This window comes from Eurypyga helias, unplaced genomic scaffold (genome assembly GCF_000690775.1).
Source record: "Eurypyga helias isolate BGI_N326 unplaced genomic scaffold, ASM69077v1 scaffold20653, whole genome shotgun sequence".
NCBI lineage: Eukaryota > Metazoa > Chordata > Aves > Eurypygiformes > Eurypygidae > Eurypyga > Eurypyga helias.
This window is the reverse complement of record NW_010240787.1, coordinates 468-3,134: the sequence shown is the minus strand read 5'-3', so window position 1 is coordinate 3,134 and position 2,667 is coordinate 468. Positions and strand designations below refer to the sequence as shown.

At 58.0% G+C, this 2,667-nt stretch overlaps 1 pseudogene; it reads left to right on the top strand.

The window, feature by feature from the left end:
* The window catches only part of LOC104507325, a 1,399-nt pseudogene extending 856 nt beyond the window's left edge, over window positions 1-543 (top strand).
* Window positions 544-2,667: the final 2,124 nt, after the last annotated feature.

The following is a 2,667-nucleotide window of genomic DNA, read 5'->3' as shown; positions in this document are numbered from 1 at the left end:
AGCCCCATGGTGCCGGCCCGTGGCCACAGACACAACCCGCTGCTGTGCGGGAGCGGGGAGCAGGGTTTGTCCTCCTATCCGTCCCACTCGGGTTCTCTCATGAAGAGCAATGCTTTGTACCACCCGTCACCAGCTGGTCACCACCCTGCGGTCAACACCAGTGCCTTAGCTAATCCTGTCAGCCTTATGAGCTTGCCCAGTGACACGTGCAGCATGACAGCCATGCCGCACCATGGGCATCTGCATTCCTACGCTAATAACCAAGGGGCACACATGAGCTTGCTGGATTCGCTGCAGGGCCCCTACCCGGGGGCTGTCCACCCCCCTGTGTTGGGCCAAGACAGGTTCCCAGCAGACCTGGACCTGGACATGTTCAACGGGAGCCTGGAGTGCGATGTGGAGTCGATCATCCTCAATGACTTTATGGACAGTGACGAGATGGACTTCAACTTTGACTCAGCTCTCCCGCCGCAGAATGGGCTCAACGTGCCTGTGCTGCCTGGGGGTCCTCAGCCCACGAACCAGAGCTGGGTGCCTGGGTGATGCCCGCCCTGGGGGTGGGGCTTACCACCAAGAAGCCACGAGGGGAACATTGAGACTAACTTTTTTTTTTCTTTTCTCTTCTGCCTTTGTTTGTTAAGATGGGCTAGAGCCATCCGTCTGAGCTTGAGGTCGAACATGAAACACAAACCATAGGGTCAAATACTGAGATGGGGAGGGCCCCCAGCCACACGCCTGCCTGATCTGCCGGGTCCTCTTGCAAGCATCCTCCGGAGAACACAGGGCAGGTGGCTGGGAGAAGCAGGCGGATCCAGGCAGGTTGCTGGTGGAGGAACAGGAAGGGAAAGCCTTTCCAGACGGTCTCAGTGCCCCACTGCGATGGTGCCAGTTTGATTTCTCCTTGGGCTGAGTGACAGAGTGGTGATGGCTGGTGGCATGGGTGCCCCCTGCGTGGGTATCCCTTTCTGGAAAGGGACCCTTTCCTCTGAGCCACCTCGGGAAATGAGTCCTCCGATTAGAAGTGTCAGAAGAGGGGGACCCTGCCCCAGGGCAAAGGAGGGTGTCATCACCCCTGAAATCCTGGTGGAGGTCTGAGCTCTGCCAACCCCACTTTCCCAGGCCACCTCCGCTGTGGGTCTTCTTGGATGGCTCCTGGCAGGTTTTCTTACCAAGCAGCAAGAAGCAGGTGTTGGTGATGGAGGGAAGGATGCACAATCTGCAGCCCTGGGGACAGCATCTCAGCAGCCCATGCACCCACTGGTGGCTGGGGGTTCCACGGTCATGCCTGCCCATGGAAAACTGTGGTACCCTGCCCAGGGCAGGCGTGGGCATGTTCCTGCATGTGGTGCACAGCCCTGCACAGGGTGGTCCTGCTGGGAGTGATGTGCTGCTGGCTTGGGTCCCCCATGCTGGAGGCTCAGGGGGCCTCACAGGGTAGGGGAGGGGGGAGTATTTATTTGATTTCATGCACTCTTTTGCCATTGAGTTTTTGCATTGGAAGGAAGAAAGGGTCAAGCTTAGGGAGAGTCTGTGGGCAATGGTGAGGGCTGCACTCCATTGCATGTCCCATCTTGGCTTGGCCATGGCTTTGAGTGTTGGATGATGGGGTGGAAGCTTGGGGGCTGTCATGTGTGTCATCCTCGAGAAGGCTGTGTGTGCGTATGTGAGGAGGGGAGGGATGCCGTGGCCAGGCCTCTGGAGGCAGCATGGGGTCCAGCCTGCCCCAAGCCTGGGTGACCCAGACTGCTTCCCCTGTGGGCAGAGCTCAGGAAGATACCATGAGGCTCACGCCTGGGGCTATGGGGCTTCTCAGGGGTCACTCCTGTGATCCCCATCCCTGACAGCTCGCTGCCTGTCCCCAGGGTGCCGGGAGAGCTGGTCTGGGAGGATGCAAGCAAGAGGGGTCAGCCCTGGTGCACCCATCTGCCAAGGGCCAGTGCTCCATGGGGACCACAGTTCACATGTGGTCGTGCTGTGTGTCAGGAGCCCAAATGGGCCCCACTGTTCTGTGGGGCAGGAGTGGGCCAGGGGTCAAATGTCATTCTTACAGCAGGAGAGGGCTCCCTGCTGCAGGGCAGCTCAGCCTTGGCTGCAACAGGGTTTTTGAGGCGGGGCAGCCAGGCAGGCTGGTGGGCAGCTGGCACAGCTGGTCCAGAGGAGATGGAGGGGCTGGGAGGAGATGCTTTGGGATCTGCTGCTCTGACCCACGGGGCTCTGCACAGCCTGTCTTCCTCCTGGGCACCACAGGCTTTCTCTACACCCCTTGCCCCTGGGCTGCAGCAAGGGTTAGTCCACTGAACCAGCACATCTTCTTGGCCCGGCTCTTCCCGTCCCCCTCCGGCACCACCTCCTCTACCACAGCGAAGGTGCTGGGTCCCACCGAGCCACAGGGGAAGCGCAGCTGCTGGGAGCCAGGGCAGAGTGGGACCCGTGGGTGGGCCACATGTGTCTGTGGCAAAGTGTGACAGAGGAGCCCCATGTGCTGGCATTTACCTTTGCCCTGGGCACATGGCGGCCATAGTCTCTAAAGAAATTCTTACAGGTTAATTAATTATGTTTACATTATTTGATCATGTACAGAATTTAATATATTCTATTATATATAACCTTTCTTGAATGCTTTTTTAAAAAGAATTATTCTTTGGTCAGGATCATTACCACATTCTT